Source organism: Aricia agestis, chromosome 9, assembly GCF_905147365.1.
Source record: "Aricia agestis chromosome 9, ilAriAges1.1, whole genome shotgun sequence".
In the NCBI taxonomy this organism is placed as follows: domain Eukaryota; kingdom Metazoa; phylum Arthropoda; class Insecta; order Lepidoptera; family Lycaenidae; genus Aricia; species Aricia agestis.
The window spans coordinates 11,715,853-11,741,215 of NC_056414.1; the positions used below are offsets into that span (position 1 = coordinate 11,715,853).

At 36.7% G+C, this 25,363-nt stretch overlaps 1 protein-coding gene across 2 annotated transcripts in view; it reads left to right on the top strand.

Moving 5' to 3' along the window:
* The first annotated feature begins 24,854 nt into the window (after nt 1–24,854).
* Nucleotides 24,855–25,363, top strand: part of LOC121730367 — a 29,225-nt gene continuing 28,716 nt past the window's right edge. For both annotated transcript variants that reach the window (XM_042119378.1, XM_042119380.1), the window contains exon 1: nt 24,855–25,058. The gene's annotated coding sequence lies outside the window, so the exon portion shown is untranslated. The remainder of the gene's footprint in view (nt 25,059–25,363) is intronic.

Genomic DNA, 25,363 nt, shown 5'->3' on the forward strand with positions numbered 1-25,363 from the left:
CGTGAGGCCTATGTTGTAACTGCCTGATTAGTTCGATTTAGTAAATCCATGCTGATATCATAAATGCAAAAGTATGTCCTGTATATTATAACGTTTCTTGACACTCAAACCGCGCATCCGATTTTGCTGAAATTTGGTATGATTTTGCTGAAGTCCCCGGAAATTTTTATCCCGAAAAAAAAATACCCGCATGATTCTAACTTTAGCAGAACAAAATTGTTCTATATAATATCAATGTATCTAGTTATTAATAAATAAATATGGCAGTGAGGTAAAAAATATAACGACAGAGTTACTCCACATCTCGGTGGAAAACATCGCGCTGCGGAAGATCATCATTAAGGCTCGCAATTTACTTGATTTTCTAAAGAATTTTACTGCTAATGCGAAGTCACCGCATCTGCCTATTGCTGCATAATTGCTGCTTCACTCGCTGGGCCCAATTTACGTGTAACTGTGATTTAATAACCAAGAAGTATTATACAACTACTGTATAGCACTACGGCCACGGTAGAAAAAAAATAGCTTACTAGCTTTTTTCTGCTGCTGCCCGTGAGAAATTCCTGGCATTCGATTTTATTTACGAAATTTCGGGATGCCTATAATAATATTATCGTAATTAGAGCACATGTGCGTTAAAAGTTTCTTTCTCTAAAGATTGGCCTGTACGTTGATAAAATTAATATAGAACTGACAACACAGTCTACGAATCGGAAATTCAGTTAACATTACGGAGATCTTTATAAATAGTTATTTATCAAGATCTCCGACACAAATGGGTTTGCAGTTGCAGCAAACGTAGGACCAATGTAGGACCTGCAAACTATAAAGAAGAGAGCGTATTCCCTCTTAAAAGGCCGGCAATGTACGTGCAGCTCTTCTAATGTTGCGAGTTGCGACTTGCGAGTGTCCATAAGCGACGGTAGTTGCTAAATTCCACCCAGGTGACCCGTTTGTTCGTTTTGCCCCCTTATTTTATATTACAAAAAATGAGATTTTAGAATCTACTACAATAACCAAAGAACATTCTTTACATAGGCTATTTTATTACTTGGCTACTGGTGTCTGCTGGTATCAGTATTACTGGCAGCGACTTCTCCGTTAGTTTACTAATAAAGAAACACGCTGTGCATGATAAGGGTTTTCGTTTAAAATTCACCGACCGTACAAGCTCGACTGCGCACTATCTGAACATCGATCCTATCGTGTCACAACTAAAGTTATCGTTAGGTGTATAGTGTATAGATTTGAAATGGTAGCCATTAATATCATCAGCTGAAAATTGGCGTCATTTGACAGATGGATATGACAGGTCCTTAGTATTCCCGCAACCATGCCTTAAGCGGAGAGTGGGGCACAATGGGGTTTTAGTAGCTAGATCCGGCTCTTGGGGAGTCCCACATATCTAGGGCTGCCATCACCCAAACTGCCTTCGCCGGTCAGGACAAAATCCCGGACATTTAGGTGGAAATGTGGCTATTTCCCCCGAGCCCTTTTTTAAACAGTATTTATTTTATTTTATTTATTTACGATAACGTCTTGCCAATTTTTGCTTTTCCAACAAGAATTGGTAAAAATCTGACTAACTCAAGTCCGTGCAAGAAACCGTGTGTATGCTTAATAAAAACCAAAGTCATATATATTTATTCAACCATTTATACCTGTATGGGCACAAAAACACATTTACCGTACACTTAATGACATTTCTCTGAGCAATGTTATTTCCTGAAGTCGCCTAATGTGCGATTCCCAAGTGTTTTGCCGCGGCATATCATAATTAATGTTCTGAAATAAGTGCCAACAATGTGAAGCAAAAACCCCATTTGCGGCGATTGGAGAAACATTACAAGTGTATTGCGTATTACTGGATGTAAACGATTGTAGGAGTTAACGTCTTACTAATACAACTATTATACATTTTTCACCAAAGACTGTTAGGGCCTGTTTCACCACTTCCTGATAAGTGCCGGATCAACAACTCAACTTGACAGATAAAGTATGGAGGATCTGTCAAATAAGTTGTCGATAGCCTATCCGGCACATTATCAGGAAGTGGTGAAACAGGCCCTAAGTCTTGTTTGCTTGACATGATCTTTCACATTCGTTATCTTCATAGCTTCCAGCAACAAAAAACAAAACAGCAGATATCTTAATGTTTCAAAACTTTATGTATTGCTACAATATCTATCTGCCCCTACATATTATGCAAATTAAAAACATTTATAAGAAAATAACGCCACTACGTACATATATTTCACAATATGCAAAACTTCTGCGAAAATAATGTACACATTATTTAGAATTATGTTATATTCATTTTTGCAATTTTCGTCAAAGTCACGTTGTTAGTAGTTTTTTTAATGTTGCACCACTTGTAAATTGTTGATAACCACTTCACGTATGGCAGGTATTACACGCATCAATATTATCATGATTTTAGTATCACGCGAGTCACAAGTACTGCTGAGATACTGCGATTCGGCCTATTACACCATATTCAATATTATCACGGAATCGTGATAATATTGACGCATGTAATATGCCCCTATCAGAGAGAGAGAGAGAGAGAGATAAAGTCAATGATGTACTTCTTATCTTTTATTATTTTTAGGGTTTCGTACCCAAAGGGTAAAAACGGGACCCTATTACTGAGACTTCGGTGTCTGTCTGTATGTCTGTCTGTCTCCAGGCTATAACTCAAGAACCACTATAGCTAGTCTTCTGAAATTTTCACACATACTAAAAACAAAATAAAGTTAATATTTTTCCACAATGGCAACATAATAGACACATGAAATCTTCACAAAATCCTCAAAACGTGTAATCGTAATTATAGAAAAAAGTCATAAGGCTACTGACTTTTTTCTATAATTACTAAATACTACTTAGTACTATTACATGCTACAATTGTATTTTGTAAAAAAAGAAAAGCATACAGGTGTGAAACCATAGATAAAGTATTATTTATATATTAGGAGATATGTAAAACCCATAGCACAGAATATTTCTAAAATAATATACTTAGTTACTTCGAAAAAAAAACAAAAGATCGATTTCCAGTATCAAGAGCAAAGTGTGTCGCGTGCACCCGACAATCATTCCGCTAATTGGAGAGAATCATTGTAGAAAGTGGATGGGGGGAGAGGGGGGGACGTCACCGAATGTGGTGTCAACGGACAGCGGACACTCAACTGATGATTAGCTGACAATCATCACTGTAATCTGGTGTTTAACAACTGATAACTATGGAGGGATGACTGTATGAATAAGAATATAACCACCTAAATATCAAGAAGGTACAATAATATAATATTATGTGATGCAACGGCAACTCTATTTGTGTATATCAATGACAAAAGGGTAATGTAATATTGTAATAAGTAATAACTCTCGTCGCTCCGTCAATGGTGATAGTGGAGGAGTATCGCCAATTTTTTGTGGGTAGAGGCTGCGGGACGCTATCACATTTTTTCACAAATATCAGTGATTTTCAGGTACCATTTTAAAGAATTAGGAGTCACACCGCAAGGATATTTTGGTTTCAAATGAAAGATAATATATTCATCTCCACGTCTATACCATAAAAAAACTATAGCCGCATACAAAATTTTCACATAAATACGTTTTAACCATCACAATAATCGCAAAAGATTAAAAAAATGGGGTTTGATTAGGTACCATTATAGCTAAATACACTGAACTAAGGAAAATAAATATAGGTACAAAAAATTGTTGCTTATTTAGTCCCCTATACGAATAGCTAAATATTTTATATAAAAATAAATAACATTTTCATTTATAAGAAAAATAAGAAACGCTCTAAAATTTCTTCATACATTTTCGCCCTATCAAGGAAGCGGCGAGCGTCGTAACCGCCACTGTACAAGGCGCGCTGATATTGAATGTTATTTTAATGTACTTTACGTCGATATTCGTATCGACCTGGTAATTTTTGTGAAGCAGCGAGTCCCATATATCCGCGGTAGGATACCCCATCCCCCGTAGCATGCGGAGCAGCATTTTTTTAGCGTAAAGAAAAGAAAAATGTTATGTTACATAGACGGGTAAAGATTTACATTTTCTTTATTTCCCACCTATGTCGAGCCAGTTATTAACTACAGTTTCTACGCAGTCTCGATGTGACGAACGAAACTAAATCCAAACGTGATTCAACAGGGAATATTACGCAAAGTCTGACATGTTGCATACGTCATATCTGAATATTGACAGAAACGTTGTCAAATGAACAAAACGTTTTGGAACGTAGTTCCTTATCGCGCATTACGCCTTGGGCTTAAGTGAAAAAGTTGTAACGACACTTTTTTATTAGTACCTGCATGGTAAGTGCAGAGGGCATTGATAGTATTCGTGGGCGTCAGTAGATGGCGTTTTATAAAATAATTTTTGAATGTATATTATGTATGTACAGGTTTTTTGAACATAAGAAATAACTTCGTTCCATTCGGGTGTCCCTTGACACCTCTCAAGTTTTTGTTGGTGCTGCACTCTTTCATAAAAAAATTCAGTAATATATCCTACATACTGTTCTAATAAAAACTGTCGTTTAAAGTTCTTTGTCGTATTGAATACGCTAATTTGTGGTTAGATAAGATCCGGGCTGTACCTATTGATTGGATTAAATTAGGATAATCAAGGCACTGCAAGCTCAGCGGCTTAACTACATTTGGTGGTACGTTGAGGATTAGGGGCAGTCTTTTCTGTGATGTGAAACCCTATAAGTAATAATCACATCAATTAATATAGTTAAATAGCCAAATAATTTAATACTTAGGTATTACCTCCCATGTTAATCTAGACGTGTAGCGTATCAAGCCAAGTTCAATTAACTATACACCCATATACTTTATTCCACTAACGTTTTACGAAGATGTTGGGCAATTCTTGCCTTACATTGAAATTCTATCATGCATTTTGGAAAATACGATTAGTGTAGACGCGACGACGGTAAAACAAAGATACAAATACGAAATACAATTCAAAAGGAAGAACAATAAAACAAACACAGTTTTATTGTTCTTCATTTTGACTTGGTAGTAGTCAAGCAAAAATATTTTCTCATTTACTAGGAGGCACTGTAAAACTGGGAGGTAATTTTATTTTGACACTCAACCTACCATGTACTTAAGTCGTTAGAAAAGACACCATTATATCGACGTCGTAAAAAGTTATTTTAGACGTGTCCGTTATAGCAGTTTCAAGATAATACTCAAATTACGTGATTCCGCCGCACTTTCATCTAACTTCACTTTCATTTATGAAGAAATTCTTATAAATCTCTCACCGCGAAGTCAAGGGCAGCGAAGCACAGTATAAATAATGTACAGTAGACCATATTCATATTAATATTCAAAAGCCTAAACTGGGCACACACACGAAAGCTTGATTTTGGATAATTTGGATAGTTAACAGTTTCCTTTTTTTATATCAATCAAATTAAATGTTTAATACAGCTTCGATCCATTGCGGATGAAACAGTGAAACAGTATTTTTATAAACGTCAAACAAATATAATTTTGATAATCAATCAGAACGCGTTTAACGGTCGGTTTGACATTGTATTGTTTAATATGACTGAGACTGCATCGAAACTTCTCGAAACTAAATTATTAGATCATTTTTTTCAGATGCTTACAAGTTACAAGACAATGCTGTTGCGCACGCAGCACAATCTTGTCTCAGAGTTGAGCGAGTTTGATTGACACAGTTGACTTACGCTACTGTATAAAATGTATTATGGTTCAAGGTGCTAAGCAAGTAAGCTATTAATTAACAGCTACCGAATCCCATTTTTATGTATGTCTTATTTTCATGAGTGACTTACCCTGAAACCATTTTACATAATAACCTACCAAAAGATCACTGTACTTACTAATATTATAAAGGCGAAAGCAATACGATGTAAATTGTGTTTGTTAAATCTTTACGAAATTATTTCAGTAGTTTTTTCGTGAAGAGTTAATAACTCTTCACGATTAAACCACTGAAATAATTTTGTTTAAATGAAACTGTATTATTTCAGTCTCTAAATCAGTGGTTCTTAACCGGTGGTCTGCGGACCACTGGTGGTCCCTGAAGGCATTCCAAGTGGTCCGCGACGCCATCCTAATATATAATATCTGAGAATTCAGAATTTAGTAAAGTAGAGTATGCAGTCACAAAAACCACATTAAATTAAAATCTGTAAATTTGAGATTTTTTCCGAAATATAAAAAATGTACTAATTGTAAAGGTGTGATTGTTTTGGCAAAATGGTCCCTCATGACTAAAAGGTTAAGAACCACTGCTCTAAATCTTTATTCAGAGTATAGCTTACGTACTGCAAGCTCAATAAACACCTTAATAATAGGTGTTAGTAGCATAACGACTTGGAGATCCTGCGAGGAGGAGAACGAGACACTATACACCTCCTTCTTGACCGTCCTGCTCTACTACAGAGCAGAAACAGGTACCTTGGTCGCTACGAATACTCATGCATAGAGGAAATTCGTGGCACCAACCCCAACCACATCGTTCAGTTTATGAGCAGCATTGGGTTGGGGACGGTACTCTATTGCGAAGGAGTCACAATAGATCCTTATGGGTAGCAGCGACATGCCTTCAGGGAAAAAATTAGCTTAAACTCTTTTAATCCCCAAGTATACAGTTCTCGTGGGATACTGCAATAATTAGGTTAACCGAGTTAAGCTGTAATATTAAAACTTGCAAAAGCGTATAATTAAATTAATTTTAAAAACACGCTATTTCAAGACGCTATAATAATAAAAACGGATTTTATCTCTGATTGCAGTATTTTACCACCGTCTGATACCAATGCAAATGTTGTAAGATTTATCTAGTGGTAACTATCTATTAATTGTAAAGTATTGTAATAGCACTATTAAGGTCATAATGGTATCTATTCCATCTATTTCTTCGTACGTCATTACAGGTGCATCTGTTTAGCTAGGCAATGTAGAGACGCCTTAAATGGTGCAGTCGGTATAAAGAGCTCTACAGATTGTTGGCTCGCTAGATTGCAGAATTCGTTCAAAATGTAATAATTATAATAATAAAATGTTATAGTGCCCAAGTGTGTGCGCAATACACAAGAGCACTCTCTATTCCTTTACTCTCATAACCCAGTGGGACGGAAGACCGACACGACTGGCGAAAGATCAGGCGCAGGACCGACTTTACATGCCCATCCGACGCATGGATATCTTACTTGTCAGACAACCAGTCAGCCCGCATTGTCCTAACCAAACTTGGAAATAACATGTTTTCAACGCGGGAATCGAACCCACGACCTCCGAGTCAAGAGCTGCGGTCTATACCACTAGACCACGGAGGCGTTCGTAAGAATTATATTGATAGTTGTGCAACAATATAGTTTCGTATATTATCGATGCAGCTTCAAATTTATAATGTCAAGAGCCAAGCCAATATTAAGATGAGTCGTTGTTTGTTCAGTAGATTAATTATTATGCTAAATAATCTTACAAAAATATAGTTCCGATATGTTATCGATGCAGACTCGATAATTGTCTCGAATTTTTGATATCAAGGCAATATTAAATATTAAGATGTCTCGTTTGTAAATCGATAAATAATAATTTAATTTACAAAAATTCGAGAATTGTCTCGAATTTTTGATATCAAGGCAATATTAAATATTAAGATGTCTCGTTTGTAAATCGATAAATAATAATTTAATTTACAAACTTTGAAGTAATTCTGCAACAAACTGCAAAGAAAATACTCAGACGAAGGTAGGAAGGGTTTTCAGCAAAATGTAAGTTCTAATTACGAGTATGTAAGATTAAACTCTATATACGTGGCTTTAACCTAAACCTTTTCATTTTATACGACTTATTGGCCAGAGTAACTCAAACTCGTAAAAAATCCATGTAAAATCTCCTTTACACTAATCAGTAAACACAGTGCGTCAGCCCGCAGGCTACGCGTGAAAGGCTAGGTCACACTATAAGCATCACACAGTATAGTAACTAATCCATGTCCTTTATATCGATCTCGCTCTAAACAAATATAAATTCTACCCGCGCGCTACTTGTGACTGCAACATTTTGCGATTTCAGGTACTTATATCAGGCTGTATGCTTGAAAACAAACTCGCAGAGTTTTACGTGAGCCTGATATTATGTCATGTGACACTATAATATTATTTTGCTATTTCAAATTATAATTAAATAAATATAAAAAATAAAGCCGTACGCTTAGAATCGAACTGGCTTCATATTGACAAGTATTTCGCGCGCTCGGTTAGCTAGTATTACATCTGTAATAACGTCTCATTCGGGCGTTCTAAACTGTAGTATAAAGATGGTGTACTGTATATTCGTATACTGTGTTTAGTACTGTATGAGGTCGTTGAGTCAGTGGCCCTTCCTGCGCCGTTTTGGGCACGTTACGTGAGCGTACGCGACCAACACACTAATGTCAGTGGCGTTCGATTATGAATTATTGTATTGTATTATGTTGTAGAATATTATCTAGATTCTAAAGTTTGTTCTTCATTTTTGGAGAGTCATAGAGAGGCAAAGCATAAAGTGTCTGTAGCGTAAGGGCCGGGACACAAAAAAACCACGCGACGTCGTTTCACGATGCGACGTTGTACGATGTCGTGTCGTAATTTTTTACGACGCGCATCGTAGATTTCCACGACACGAAGTCGCATCGTAAAACGTCGCCGCGTCGTGGTACGACATGACGTCGTTCGTGTTTTTATGTCCCGGCCCTAAAGCGTTGAATTCAATTTTTAAATAGGTGTCGAACGTACGTTAAGAAATAATATAATATTCTCTGTGATGGTAGGAGTCAACTAGACAATTGAGATTTGGGACTCATTGCCATTGTTAGTAAAGATATTATTATTTATAAATGCTAATGGTGCCTAATTACCCAACTAAAACATAAATCTTTAACGTTTTATAAATTGATCTTACACCGAGGAGACTATTCTAGAAATATGATTTCTAGTATCACAAGGTCCCAATAACAATGAACCGAAAGTAATTAAAGCAGGGGCCATAAGGTATAATAAATATTTGTAGGGAAATATATAAATTGACTCCTGCTTGCGGCCAGCGTGGGCTTAACTCTAGTCCACTTGCACCAGCCAGGATTATTGTTAATTGTTTGTTAAAACATCAGCCATCCACCCATACTTAATACTACTCGTAAACGTGTGTCTGTCTCTCTATTACCTCTTTACTTCTTAGCAGCTGAATAAATGTTGATAGCATAAACTTAATAATTGAGGAGACCTAGGCTGGGAAATCGGGGTGTAGGTCGACCTCTAACTAGGTGGGATGATGATCTCTGCTTAGTTGCGGGCCCGTGTTGGATGCGAGTAGCAGGAGATCGGTCATCTTGGCGTTCATTGAGAGAGGTCTATGTCCAGCAGTGGACGAATATAGGCTGATATGAAACTTAATAATATTATATAAACATTGGAAAGGACGTGAGAAGTAAGGTTTTACCACAAAAAAATACGATCACGGTACATTTAAAGTTTAAATAAGGTAGGTACTATAACCGAATTTGTATGTAACAATTAACAAAGTTGCGGATGAATTTCGGTCTCTTTAAGAACAAGAAAGATAACATGATATCTAACCCACGATTAACTTAAATCATGGAAGTTGCAAGTGGTCCTTAGCCCGTTATCAATCGTGACTAAAGTATTGCTTACGAGAGATAATACTAAATACCATTTATTACAATGGTTCTACAGGTACCGTTTTGTTTTTATTTCATTTCTTAGCACTCAAAATTATCTCGAAAAACGTATCGCGATGTAACCGCTCAGCGTAATAAATTGTTTAATTGTGGAGGTACCTGTTACAGTTACATAATTGAATTTTGGATAGAGAATCAGAGATATCCATACTAACATTATAAAAGCGAAAGTGTGTCTGTCTGTACGTCCGTCTGTCTGTCTCTCTGTTACCTCTTCACACTCAAACCGCTGAACCGGATTTTGCTGGACATGATACTTTGAGTCTTTTTTTTAATAAAATAAAGGGGCAAACGAGCAAACGGGTCACCTGATGGAAAGCAACTTCCGTCGCCCATGGACACTCGCAGCTTCAGAAGAGCTGCAAGTGCGTTGCCGGCCTTTTAAGAGGGAACAGGGTAATAGGGGACGGTAAGGAAGGAAAGGGAAGGGAATAGGGGAGAGTAGAGAAGGGAAGGGAAGGGACAGTTTTTACCCCGGAAAAATGTACGGTTCCCACGCAATTAACGAATTTTGGCGCAACGGATTTGCGGGCGTCGTCTAGTAAAAAATGATTTCATATAAAAGATTCCAACATCAGGCCATAATAAATCAGATTCTCTCAAAAAGTAGAAGTAGAGTAAAGCTTCTATCATGCTCTAGCTCTAATCCTAAATTCCTAAATTATTTACCTTGGCAACAGCATCACATATAAATTATGTACATAATTATAATATTAACGACCTCTGTGGCTCAGTGGTGAGCGCGTTGGTAGCTCAAGCCGGGGGTCGCGGGTTCGAATCCCGCCGACGGAACAAAAAGTTTTCAATGTTCCCGGGTCTGGATGTGTATTAAATATGTGTATGATATAATAAAAATCTTAAATATATGTATAGTATAAAAGTATTAAATATATTTCCGTTGTCTGGTACCTGTAACACAAGTCCTTTAGGTACTTAGCACGGGGCCAGACTGACGTGGTGTGAAGCGTCCATAGATATTATTATTATTATTATTATTAACACGTCTATATGCACATACAAATACAATAACAACTCCCCATTTTCTGTCTCCTTTTCTCCGACTTGTCTTTACTACGGAAGAAATTAAAATATTTTTTACACATTTTCACGTCAAGGCATGCGGAAATTACAGAATAATAATCACATAATTTTAATTCTCAATTAATTACGGCCTTACTACGCCAATGTCGTTGCGTGCTCACAACACCTACAGGTGAACTTTTCATTCATTTTATCATGAATGGCATCACGTGCTCGAATGATTCATTCGATACATTCATATTTCATCGCATCTCGATTTGGATTACGTAAGGCCATTTCGATAAAGATTCAATGAGGTCTGTTTCACAATCGCTTTGTAAGAGATATAATATGTCCAGTTTTTGAGAGAGTCCAGTTTTTGAGATTCGTTGACGGGAGCTTATCTATTCAGTGAAATTTTTGATTGAAGTTTTAGGCTATCTTACTTCATTCAAAAACATCTGAAACCAATCATCAGCTTATATATAAAATAGTCGTGTCACAATGTTAGGCCGCGTACTCCTCCGAAACGGCTTTACTGATTTTAACCAAATTTTATATGCATATTCAGTGGGTCTGAGAATCGGCTACTATGTACTTTTTATATTGATAAGTGCATTTGTTGAATAAATAATAGTAAATTATTACAACTCGAGACTGACGGCGACTATTGTTTGTGCGACGGGATAGCGATGGACGTTGCCATGGTGACATACTTATTTAGTCACTTCAATAAAATAATACGGGCGAAATACTTTATATGGCAAAGAAATGTTTGCCGGGACAGCTAGTAATATTATAGTTTTAGAGTACAACTGCTTCACTAAGCAATTCCAATAATAATAAAAATTCTGAAAGATTTCTTTCTTTTATCTTTACTGTGGTATATATAATATTATCTATATATTAATACGTGAGCCGAAAACTTTGTCTCCCTTTTGACGAAAAATGGGAAAACGTAGGTGAATGAAATTTTGTACACTTATAGTTTATATGGTGAAGGAGTGCATCGAGCTAATATTATTTTGAAATTATGCTTTTATCATACATTTTTTTAACAAATAAAACATTACACACACAACAACACACACACTAGGAAAAATGACAGATTTTTGAGTGACAAGCCTATATATACGAATTATACTCTTTTATTTATGGTTGAAGTCTGTTGACAACAAGGTGACAAATTGAAAATGGATTATAGTTTTTTTATTGAATGCACGGCATGACAATGCTTACACGGCCAGTCTGAGATCAGCTGAGTCCCAGAGACAAGAGTTGAAAAAAATACGATTAAGTCAATATTTTTAGTCCTAATTTCGTTGAAACTAAGGTCAAATTTCGACCATTGGGCGATCTCTAGTCAATTTAATTCGAGTATTTCAAGTAACATTTTATTAACATGTTTAAACTAATTTTTCCGACTGATTCATATCCTTATCATTAAATATATTTGTTTAATTATTTTATTACAACCTTAATTAGCAGATTTAAAGAGATTAAAATAATTCCTGTATTAGACTGAATTAAAGAGTTATTATAGTAGTTAAAAGGTATTTAATGCCACTTGAATAAACTGACCCACAACATTTGAAGAGACGAATAAATAAATTCAAAATCTCTTTGTCTACTCTCATTATAGTCACCTTCTTTGTAATGAATTCTTTTTTGTCGTCCTGGGCTCCTGGCGTATCTAATGTAAACACAATCTTTGGAAGACAACTTTGTTGATATTTTGACTAGATTCCTTTTTAACAACGACATTGATAAAAGATAAACGAAATATAGATATCTTACTTCCTAATAATTCCTATACTATCTTTGCTGTGTATTGTTTTACTAACATATGAATAAGATTATTGTTAATACTAAACTCTATGGGCTGTAACAGTATGCAACAAACGTATTTTTTTTTGCTTGATTCATGAATCATGACATTATTGCTATGACTGATCTATCAGTGATAGAAATAAAGGAATCTCTAGTATGGGGCATAAAAATTCCACTCGAATATATCTTGCAATGCACTTATTTTACAAGTGCATGCGAAATTCACGCTACACATTAAACATCTTAATGTTCTTAATCTGCCAATCTAATGTGTAATTCGCAACACAGTATGAATGTTGTTTTGAAGGAACTTCTATGTTTCTTGGTCATTTCTTAACATTCTAATAAAATACACTAGAACATAATATTATGATAAAAGAGCTAGATTTTATTGATCATACCGCAAAAGATATAGGGGTTCTACAGAGGGTATGTGGATCTCGGTGGGTTTGTGGATGTTAATTGCTAATTGGCAAGCATCTCCATATTAAAAACTTTGCGGTACTCCGTCACAACTCACAACCATTTGAGTATTGACAGAGGCACGCTATTACCAAATGCGCCCGAAAATAATAATATTTTAATGAATCTGACAGAAATCAATACCATTTAAAGTTGTAATCTAACTTTTCTATGATATCTAGCTCTTGGTAAAAATCGGTCTGTATAAAACTCTATACAGTGTGTTAGTGTAAACACCGTTATCCTTGAAACCATCAAATGAGCCCGTCAAAATGAACAACTTTTTCTATGAGAACAATGCTGGGAACTCAAAAAAAATGCCGCCTTCATACCCATACGGATTCCCGGATCGGCAATTTGTATAGGTATGGAGACGGATTTTTTTTGTTCCCAGCATTGTTCTCATAGAAAAAGTTGATCATTTTGACGGGCTCATATTTTGATGGTTTCAAGGATAACGGTGTTTACACTAACATCTTGTATACGCTTCTGAAATCTGAATTCTGAGTAACAGCTACTTCACCTTGAAGTAGAGATTATTTAAGTGGGCAGTAGTAGGCAGTAAATACAACCTCTATATCCAGCCCGGCCATGCAATGACAAAAAACTAACCTTGCGAATGTGACTCGCAATTTTCGATTTTCATTAAGTAATTGCAGGATCCATTATACTCGGGTCAAACTAAGGGAAATGTTTTTATACGGCTTAACGTGTAAGCCATACACGCTACGGTCTACCGGAGAGGTCCATCTGTGCAGGTATGCCCGCGCAGGTAGACCGGAGTGTGTACAGGAATAGATTTTGCACCGGTCTCCTGCGTAGGTCCAAAAAACTGCACAGGTCTATTCCCATTTCCCACACACACTCCGGTCTACTTGGACCTCTCCGGTAGACCGTAGCGTGTATGGCAGACATTATAACAGATAGTCACAAATTTACAACAGAGTAGACCGTACGTGTTTTATAGTTGGTTTGGTTCTATGGTTCAAACCATAAGGCTAGACATAAAATTTTATACCAGTTTTAAGTTATAACATGAAGTTTTAGTTCTCACCTTGTGACTCATAATATAATACTTATAGCTATTTGACCGAGCTTTGCTTGGTATTCGATAAAAACACGATGATATTGACATTTTCTAAAAATGATTCCTAGCTAGATCGATTTATCGCCCCCGAAACCCCCTACTTATATACTAAATTTCATGAAAATCGTTGAAGCCGATTCCGAGATTCCAATTATATAATGTATATAATACAAGAATTGCTCGTTTAAAGGTATAAGATTATGGTATCTTAATTATTCTTATACAGGGTGTAAGAAAAATAAGTGATAATACTTTAGGGTGTGTAAGGCGTTCCTTGTAGAGAACTCACTGTGAAAGTAGCAGCGCTGAAAGACCAATTTTTTTTTTCACTTTTATATGGGGAAACTCGTGACGCTCGGGCCCTTGCCCATACAAAAGTGAAAAAAAGTTCGTCTTTCAGCGCTGCTACTTTCACAGTGAACTCTCTACAAGGAACACGTACACACCCTAAAGTATTATCACTTATTTTTGTTACACACTGTATGGTAATTATAGAATATCTTTGTTCATAAACTGTCTAAATAAAATCCAACCAAGTCACACTTGTAAAGGCAAGTTATTATCAAAGATAACAAGGTTATTTCGCGGCATATCTACTTGACAGTCATGGCGATTAAGTTACTATAAATTAACAAATTACCTCCAAGGCTAAGTAAAGGCAACCGAGGCTGAGTGATTCAGTCAACCAACGCACCAGTCTTTGATTATAATATTAATTGTTTATTAGCACTACCGGATACATTTAAATGCTTTTCAATGATTTAATACGTAAAATACTTTGAGGGTCGAATGTCTATCGCCCTTTGAGTTTTAACGTAAAACTTTGTCCAGTAGCGATGGAACCAGATGAAACCAGATGTTTCCTATGAGACTTATTTATTTATTTAAGTAATACAAATTTTAACTTATCTCTAATTGAGAGTGTACCATCTTCTTTAAATTACAATCTTTAAATTACTAACGCCCGCGTCGCAGTCAAGAGAGTATAGGGGTAGTTTACGTTGCAACGCATCGAATCTCTTAACTGCTGGGTAAAGACCACCAAAGGTTAAATCCCCTGTCAATATCATAAATCATAATACAGTAATTTACTAGCCTTCACAAGTACCTATCATTGCCAGCCATACGAAATACCCAAAAAGCAACAACAAAGTCCGTAAATACGATTACAGCGTTTCAAAATCCAGTAGCCTTAACTTAATTAGTTCAATAGCAGAACAAAGTCATATTAAACCTGTTTCACACCAACCGGGCTCTTGAACCCATCAGATAGAAGCTATAATTCAGAAATAAAGAGGGCATTAAACATAATGCGCTATTACTTAGTTATTTAAAGACATCACCGTGCGAACAGCCGAAGCGAGATAAGTATACAGTAGAAACTCGATTATCCGGCCCTCAATACGGATTATCTGACCGGAAAATGTATATCTTAATTTATCAAAAAACATTGTTTCTCCATATTATGTGTTTAATGTTTTCATCAAGACATAAAATTACGTACTATTTTTTTTTTATGAAATAAGGGGGATAACGAGCAAACGGGTCACCTGATGGAAAGCAACTTCCGTCGCCCATGGACACTCGCAGCATCAGAGGAGCTGCTGGTGCATTGCCGGCCTTTTAAGAGGGAATAGGGTAATAGGGGAGGGTAGGGAAGGGAATAGAGGAGGGTAGGGAAGGGAAAAGGGTAGGGGATTGGGCCTCCGGTAAACTCACTCACTCGGCGAAACATAGCGCAAGCGCTGTTTTACGCCGGTTTTCTGTGAGCTCGTGGTATTTTTCCCACGTCAATCATATCCACCATACTTTTCTTCTTGCATTCCCGATGTACAACAATTAGTCCATAAATAAATAAATTTTAATCAAGCCATTCGATTGTCCGGATCCACTTAGTCTATTCTTACGCACTCGATTATCCGGATTTAGACTAAAACGACAAGAATTAGTCCGGTAAATCGAGTTTTCGCTGCAATTATTTCGCAAGTGGTGGGGCAGGTGTATCGATAGGATTCCCGAGCCCGTCCGTCAAAAACTTAACATGCTGGAATTGTCGTGCAATTCGCCACAATTAAACATTAAAAATGTCGTTTTTACAACGTCCGATACCCGTTCAGTGTTGAGAAAAAATCACTTAGACTAGATCTACATTCCATAAACGAGAATCTATAAAAGGTGCTCGTTCTAAGTAAATACCTTACATTTTTTGTCCTATATGATTATTCTTAGAAGTTATTTCTTTTCTTATCGATTTAGAGCACATTATGAATTTTTTGTAGAGCAAGCAGTGACCATGTCGCTTCAGATAAAAATTATATTAGGGGCTCTCCGCGTTGACTTAATATGACACTCCAATAAAACGACGTTAGGTTAGATTTAGTTATCTACCTATGATTGCCCATCACTGCAAGCTCAACAAACACCTAAACAGAATGGGTATTTGTAGCATAACGACTTGCAGATTCTGTGAGGAGGAGGATGAAACTCCTATTCACCTACTCGCCAATAAGCCAAATTACACAAATACAGAAATAAGCCAGTGGGTATAAATTTAAATTAATTAATGAAGGGTTTTGTCATTATCAAACTCTTCATTAAATTGAAATCATCATTACGTCCTCTCTCTCTGCCGTACTCAGAGACATTTAATTATGATCAACCTTCAATTTAATTCAAAAGGTCAAATTTTTTAATTAAATTTAAGTAATTAAGGCGACGCCTTGATAATTTGGCTGTAGCAATATCAATTTTTCTCAGCAATGACTAAAGCTAAGAAATTAAATTTCATTGTCAGTATTCATCTTTTTTTTTTATTAAATAAGGGGGCAAACGAGCAAACGAGTCACCTGATGGTAAGCAACTACCGTCGCCCATGGACACTCGCAACATCAGAAGAGCTGCAGGTGCGTTGCCGGCCTTTTAAGCGGGAATACGCTCTTTTCTTGAAGGTTTGCAGGTCGTATCGGTCCGGAAATACTGCTGGTGTCAGTTCATTCCAGAGTTTTACAGTGCGCGGCAGAAAGTTACGCGAAAAACGCACTGTGGAAGACTGCCACTCATCAAGGTGATGAGGATGGTATGTTTTTCGCGTGGGACGATACGTTGCAGGTGGTATGATTCCGAACAATTCCTCAGAGCACTCCCGGTGATACAACCGATAGAGGATGCAGAGTGAAGCTACATCTCGGCGTAATTCCAGGGGGTCCAAGCTGTTTGAAACACTATGGCAGTCAACAATTCGAGCAGCCCTTCGTTGGATACGATCCAGAGGGAGCAGTTGGTATTTTGGCGCCCCTGCCCAGAGATGAGAACAATATTCCATATGAGGCCGAACCTGCACCTTGTCATCATATCATCATGTCTTTGTCTTTGAATTACCTATAGCATAACACGATTGGTCAACTTTTATAACACAGAATAATCAATCAAAAAGACCTCTGTAAAAAAGGGATTCCTATTTTGCCAATAGAGGAGAGTGACATAAGCTACCAAAATTTGCACATAAATTGGTTCAAGCATACACTTTAATTTGCCAATAGCTTATATGAAATGTATTTATGGTTTTTAAATTACGCAACAAAAACCATTTTGTCGCTCACGCCCTTTCAATTTTTTGCCGTTCCATTGATCAAACAAGCAATCTAAAACATATCCAACACGGTTTTTTACTTTAACGCCGCGTCACCACAATGTTCCACTCAGAGTGCGGTAGTCAGCGGGGCTAAAATGGTCACATTTAGCAATTCCTCTCAATCAATTCAGCAAATGAATTGTCAAAACTGTCAAACTGACAAATGTCAAATCAGTACAAAAATACAGAAATGAATTGCAAGCAGAGTTGCATTTTGCGATTTTAGAAAAATGAATCATATTATGATTCATATCATGATTCTTCAAGGCGACCATTTTAGCCCGGCTGAGTGCGACCGTTCGCGTTGGTGACATATCCGATGCAAATCACTTATTACGACTAGTTAAAGAATAAGATCAACAATAACCTTATGTCGGCACATTTACAATCGATCTCTACAAGTCTCCACAATACGCAATTGAATGAGTTATTCAACAGTTGCGTGTTTATATCATCCTGCTGAAACGTAAATCATTATGAGTTAATACGACCAAACTTGATATCTTGATAACAGCAAAAACGTCTGACTTATCATCTGTTTATGCAATGATTTATTGCGAGTTTTTGTCCGTAAGTTATTGTTATACTTAACTCCTTCCTTATATTATGCGACACCATAATATGAAGAAATTCTAGATGGATTAATCTCTTAAATTTTAAAATTGCATTGCTTACACGGAGGGAGCGCATCAAATTGTGAAAAAAAACAACGATATTTAAATTATTTACAAGAAAACAGTGTATGACGGCCAAATATTTAATAAATAACCAAAATTATTCATAAAAGTTATAATTTATGTTTTCTTATTTGAATTTTTTGTTGATTTATTAAAATAATAGTATCATTTGGTTTGTCCTGCAATATTTGCTGTTTTTAGGGTTCCATACCCAAATTTTTCATACCCAAAGGGTGTAAACGGGACCCTATTCATGAGACGTCGATGTCTGTCTGTCCGTCTGTCTGTCCGTCTGTCCGTCTGTCCTCCAGACTGTATCTCAAGAACCGCTGTAGCTAGAGTTCTGAAATTTTCACAGATTGTGTATATCTGTTGCCGCTATAACAACAAATACTAAAACAAAATAAAATTAATATTTAAAAGGGGCTCCCATACAAGAAACGTGATTTTTTGGCCATTTTTGCTCGATATCAATAATGGCAATGGCAAAATAGGCACTTGATATTTTCACAAAAGCCTTAATTATAATATGTCTACTTCAATATTTAAGAATAATATTAATATAAAATAAAAAATTAAGGGGGGTTTTTGTATAAACACAATTTTTTTACTATTTTTCCTCTATAACGGTACGAAACCCATCGTGCGCGAGTCCGGCTTGAACTTGGCCGATTATTATTTACTAAGCACTATATCTTAGATAAATGATTGGTCTCGCGCGCGCGCTCGACTAGATACCGCGCTGTATAGAAAACACAGATTCCCGAATGCGGCACCTCAATATTGTAGTGTGTGTAAAACAATGCACAAATATTGTTGTGTGCGTAGATAATCGGGTTGCCAGATACGTGACTGGTGCCCAATTAATGGGGAAAAATTAGTTGATGTGGTCTTGTAATTTATTATTATTGTATAGTAAGTGCTGATTTTTCAATCACCAGATAAACTTTACCATTGGAATAAAGTCCATTCGAAAAGAATGCGATAAAATAACAACGTTGTTTAGGTCAACGAAATATAATGGGTACAATATTGATGAGAAAACAATACAAAAACAATGGTAGGAAGTTTAACGAAAGTTAAGAATATGCATAAAAAAGCAAATGTTAAATTTGTTTTCTCATTTGTGTACTTACATAAAATATAAACTGTATTTAAGATTTTTATTATAATATGATACTCATAATTCATATTTATTAATACACATTCATGAACCAGGAACTTTGAAAACTTTTTGTTCCGTTGGCGGGATTCGAACCAGCTACCCTAGCTAGAGATTTTAATGCGCTCATCCACTCATCCACTATGTATATATAAAAAAATAAGATATAATAAAAAAATAAATAAAAATCACAACCTCAAAAAAATTTGGGAATTTTTAGTTTATGGTAATTGGCAACACTGAACATCAAGCGGTACTCCGATCCGAATTTTCAGGTTTATATTATTTTTCTGTGTTTATGACGATTTATATAATATTTACTGATGGTATGTGATGCCAGTACCTTTCTTGTTTCTTGTAGTGTTATTATTGCATAGTCTCACTACGCAAATTGGCATTTTGCTACGGACGTAACTTAAAATTTCGAAAATTATCGACGCATCTACCTCACCCGAAGCTTGCGGCGCGACTGGCGCGGTTACGCCCGATGAGGCGTATTATTTGTTGCCGCATTTTTCAAGTACTCCGACGGTATCTAGTCGTAGCGCGAGCGCGAGACCAATCATTCATCTAAGCACTATATCTATAGTCAGTATTTTAAAGTAGACGACCGCGACGCTTTGAACTCAAGGTATGTTCATATAAGACATGATTTGTCTCACTCCCTTAATTTAAAAGAGCTATATTCACCGTTAATTAGTTCCAGTGTAAGTAGATTACCGTTAAATTCTTGTACCGTAATTTTTTCGGTAGCTTATGATGTTTTAACAGAATATTATGTAACACGGCCGAAAGCACTCGTAATACATAATATGCACTTGTATATTAATTAACATATAAATCACTTTCATGGTACATAATAATTTACATTATTTTATGCTTAATAATAAATAATAATATTATATTTTAAATGTATGGTGTTACGTTATATTTAGAGGTAGGTTGTAGAGCTATACTTGAAAGTTGAGCTGTGCTTTTGTGTTGCTAAGCGCCAAATAAGCTAATGTCGAGAACAGCTGAACCGATTTCGCTAAGTAATTCTTTTTTTTTGTGTAAAGCTATTTTAGGAAGAAGGTTCATAAGAAGAAAAATATACTAAAATTACGTCGAAAACTTGAAAAATATTTCACCTCTGTATACTTAAACCGTAAACTTACCACTTTTAACAAATTTAGACTTCATAGATGTGAAGAGACAATGTCCGTCCAGCCAGCTAGTCAAGAAAAAAGACTGACTACCTCACTCAGAGACGAATATTTTTTTTTATGAAATAAAGGGTCAAACGAGCAAACGGGTTACCTGATGGAAAGTAACTTCCGTCGCCCATGGACACTCACAGCATCAGAAGAGCTGCAAGTGCGTTGCCGGCCTTTTAAGAGGGAATAGGGTAATAGGGGAGGGCAGGGAAGGGAATGGGGTAGGGGATTCGGCCTCCGGTAAATTCACTCACTCGGCGAAACACAGCGCAAGCGCTGTTTCACGCTGGTTTTCTATGAGAACGTGGTATTTCTCCGGTCGAGCCGGCCCATTCATGCCGAAGTATGGCTCTCCCACGTATTAATTGTTTAACTGTAATTTAATGAAGGTTTTGACATATTAAGCCCCATACATTATCGAAGATTATGAGTACTTAACTACTTACGGCCGTTCCCAATATTTGATCTATGGTTTTGCCCTACTAGAGATAGAAATAGCTCACATTAGACATTAGAGACATATATTTTATGTCAATTGTGAGCTATTCCTATCTCTAGTAGGGCAAAACCAGAGATAGATCAAATATTGGGAACGGCCGTTAGACTTACCTACCAAACTCTACATTAAGAGGGCGACTAACCCCATAAGTCAAATATCGTCCTTCTGTCTTCACACTCACGCCCGTCTTTCATATGCCAGGTGAAAAACAACGACGCGGATTCATCGCCAAATTAGTTTTTTCTCAATAACTCCATAAATATACAACATTTTAAAAATCCGCTAGGTCGATCTCTCAATGATAGAATTATACACAATGTGTTAAAATATTAACTTAGTTCAATGCACGGTTATGGCAGTAAATGAAAAATTCGTGAAAATTAGATGCATCTTTGTGATTTTTTTCTATCGAGAAAATTTTAAGATATCGTGTTTTTCCTCAGATCGAATTCTCGGAAATATAATGTAGTATCTAATTTTATAAAATGAAACAATTCGGGGCTTATTTTCAAGTATAAAAATGAATTATAAAATCGACACTTTAGGGTTAGTCGCCCCCTTAAATTGAAGTTTGATCATCGTTAAATGTTTCTGAGTGCGGCAAAAGGAATTAAAATCTTCCCGCCATCTATCACCGCTGTGCACTCTCAAGTCTCGTTCCTCTATAACTCAAGTATTCTCACGAAGTGATACCTTTTATCTACGGAATATTTGCGTCTTAAACAAGGCATTTCCCTTGTGCAATGTAAACAGAATGACACAATGTTAAGATGAAGAATTTTTATTTTTATAAAATAAGGGGGCAAACGCGCAAACGGGTCACCTGATGGAAAGCAACTTCCGTCGCCCATGGACACTCGCAACATCAGAAGAGCTGCAGGTCCGTTGCCAGCCTTTAAAGATGGAATAGGTGTAAGGTAAGGGTAAGGAAGAGAATAGGGAAGGGTAGGGAAGGGAATAGGGTAGGGGATTGGGCCTCCAGTAAACTCACTCACTCGGCGAAACACATCGCAAGCACTGCAACTCCTGTGTCACCAGGATCAACAGTGGTAACCAACCACGAAAACCCTTTGATATGATCTCAGGGATGCCCGAGGGACAAGCTAAATCTGTCTTGGGACCCGCAACGAAATTAATCAGAAGAAAGGAAGTATAGGAGTAGGAGATATACAGTATATTATAGTCTGTCAAGAAAGTAAAGAAATTAAAAAATGGCAACACCCTTTCAAATCAATCTAAGAAAAAAGGGGTGAAACTACGATGTTGCCACTTTTTAATTTCTTCACTTTCTTGGCGGATAGTAACCTCTTGTATAATATAATTACTATCCTAAGACCACGTAATTAACCGGTCGAGTCAATGAATTGTCTATTTATGAAACATTATATTTAGCCTGTTCGCATGTTAATTTGCTCTCTAAAAGAAACAAAACAACTTCCTTCTTCCTGCGGCGTTGAGCTGCCATAGATACGCGTGTTTATCTATAAACGACGCTTCCGCGAAGCCCAGATAAAAGTAGAGATAAATTAGAAAAGGAACAAGCTTAAGCTTAGTTTATCTATATAAATAAAAATGAATTTTAAATTTTGTTAGTCTCAACTCTCACTTAAACTCAAGAACAGCTAAACCGATATGGGTAATTTTAGTCTTGTTGTTATTTACATTTATAAAGTCCAGGGCAGCTTTATATAAGGAGGAGTTACAGGAGTAGAGAATAGGAAGTTCACAGAGTCGTCTAGCTTTATATCAAAGATATTCAGCATCTTTGTTATTTGAAACTTAGTAGGTTATACGTGGGAGAGCCATGCTTCGGCACGAATGGACCGGCTCGACCGGAGAAATTCCACGTTCTCACAGAAAACCGGCGTGAAACAGCGCTTGCGCTGTGTTTCGCCGAGTGAGTGAGTTTACCGGAGGCCCAATCCCCTACCCTATTCCCTTCCCATCCCTACCCTCCCCTATTACCCTATTCCCTCTTAAAAGACCGGCAACGCACCTGCAGCTCTTCTGATGCTGCGAGTGTCCATGAGCGATGGAAGTTGCTTTCCATCAGGTGACCTGTTTGCTCGTTTGTCCCCTTCTTTCATAAAAAAAGATATAAGAAATTCGTTTATCGCGTGGGAGCCGTTCATTTTGCCATAATTATAACTACCATAATGTTATGGCTTTCCCGGGATTTGGTCTATCTCCATACCTAAATAATAGCCTGAAAAGTTGACTGATATTTAGCCGACAGCGTTCTATCTGTCCGACTTGTTCTTCCTCACTTTTCTTGTTCTATCGCATTCATAATGTTAGAAATTAGAATAAATTCCATAATTTATTCTAATTTCTAACATAATGAATGCTTTAAAGCCATCTTTAAAGATTCTCATACTCCATGTTCCTATAATCATGTATTTAGTTGTTTCGGCGTTTGTTTTTGTAGATAATAATTTTCAAACATACTTTCTATTAAAGTGATGCATTGCTCGGAATTTAGATCCATATTATGATTATGGAAACGAAGATGTTAAACGTAGTAAGTATGGCGCATCTAATTCTTGACTTTCAGTTTTACGTTATTAATACACTGACCTCGATACACAACTTACTTGACACTTTGCCGGAGAATATAGGCTCTAAAGTTTTTCATCATAAAGCACCTACCTAACGTGGTAGGGCCATGCTTCGGCACGAATGGGCTGGCTCGACCGGAGAAATACCACGGGCTCACAGAAAACCAGCGTGAAACAGCGCTTGCGCTGTTTTTCGCCAAATGAGTGAGTTTACCGGAGGCCCATTCCCCTGCCCTATTCCCTTCCCTAACCTTCCTTATTCCCTTCCTTACCCTTACCTATTCCCTCTTAAAAGGCCGACAACGCACCTGCAGCTCTTTTGATGTTGCGAGTGTCCATGGGCGACGGAAGTTGCTTTCCATCAGGTGACCCGTTTGCTCGTTAGCCCCCTTATTATATAAAAAAGCACTTAGATGTTATAATATAACAAACTGCTAAATATACATATTGTCACTGATTTGCTTACTCTATATTTTTTCGATCTCTCGTCTTTCTTTATCATTATGAAATTAGCATGTAATTGAAATACTTATTTTAAAGCCTATTTTTTGTACCATTAGGAGATTTTGAGCAGTAAAATGTGAAAATGTATCTAACTTATTAACGAACATCAAAATGTTAAATTTACTCTACTTCTCTACAATATGTCTTTCAAAGTTCATGGACAACTTTCATGATTATGATGATACACAACAAAACTTCTGAAAGAAACACTAATCATTTCAGAATAATTACGTCTAATGCTATTAAGTATTATTAACTATTATCCCCCTGCGTGGTGATTGTTGATTCATAATCACATTACGAAGTTAATTTTACAATACAAATGAATGAATGCACTTGTCGCAGCTTATCGCCGTTCTTTGACTCTACAGCGCTGGAATTATCATATTATAGACTATAGAGATAGTGTTACAGCGCTGCGCAGCGCTTGATGTGCTGCCTCCGAGGATTACAGTCAGTCGCTCGGCGCGGAGGCCCCAGTTCAGTTCCCTCCCGACGGCCGGAGAACACACAGCTTGCGTACCCGCCCTTACAAAAACAATCCCGCATTGCCATCGATTTGTGTCTACGTCTCGATTCACGTACGCCACCCCCTACCCCCTGTGACGTAGTGCCGTAGTGTTGTGTTATCAGTTATTGGATTTTTGTTTTGTTATGACAAGTTAATTTTGCAGTAAGTGCACTTTTTTATTTATATTTTAAGATTTCATGTAAAAAGTGGATTGCAATTTGAATGTCCTACAAAAAAATCAAACATGACTTATTTTTACAAATTTTAGTATTTAAGTAGTCTTTTAAGTTAAGAGAAGATTAAAGCGGGGAGAAAATCTGGAAAAATTGCGGGGAAAATAAGTATAGGGGCGGCAGAACAATGTGTGTCGGGTTCACTTGACAGATGCAGCAGCCAATTATGGATATTTACATCAGCAATAAATCTAGAAGTTAGAACTATCAAAACAATAAATTAATTCACTTGAC